Genomic DNA, 562 nt, shown 5'->3' on the forward strand with positions numbered 1-562 from the left:
AGACAGTAATAATCCTTTACACAAACTGGCGGGATGAAGCCAGCATGGCGAAGGTTCGCAAGAAGACAACGCCGCTACTGCCCTCCAGTGCAGAGCACTAGTCTGTTTGTTCACCGCTGACAGAGAAGGACGGCAAAAGTATTTTTCTCTTTGCCTTTCCTCAGTGGACTCGTATAGGTGTGGCTGCAGTGCTATTCTGGACATCCTTAAAGATCGTCCTAGGCTTGAACGGATCGTGTTACTCAGTTGGCACACACAAACTCAAAAGTGCCCCCTTCCATTTATTCCATGATCCTGATCCGAAGGAGTCTTCTTCTGTGGCCATTCTCAATAGTTGACGAGCCACGATTCTTTAACTAGGCGTAAAGAGGCTCTATCTCCAAGAAGTCCCACTTTTTGTCCTCTGTTTTTCTTCTTCCTCTTTCCCTGTGCCCCTTCTAACAGCCTTCTCGCTACCTCGTAGACCCGCCAACCGTTTCTCCGGTCACAGTAGAGGAACTCAAGTAGATGAAGATCCATGTGACCATCAGCTTATCACCACCAGTAGGGATGCATGAACACA

This window comes from Cystoisospora suis, assembly GCF_002600585.1.
Source record: "Cystoisospora suis strain Wien I chromosome Unknown contig_1962, whole genome shotgun sequence".
Lineage (NCBI taxonomy): Eukaryota > Apicomplexa > Conoidasida > Eucoccidiorida > Sarcocystidae > Cystoisospora > Cystoisospora suis.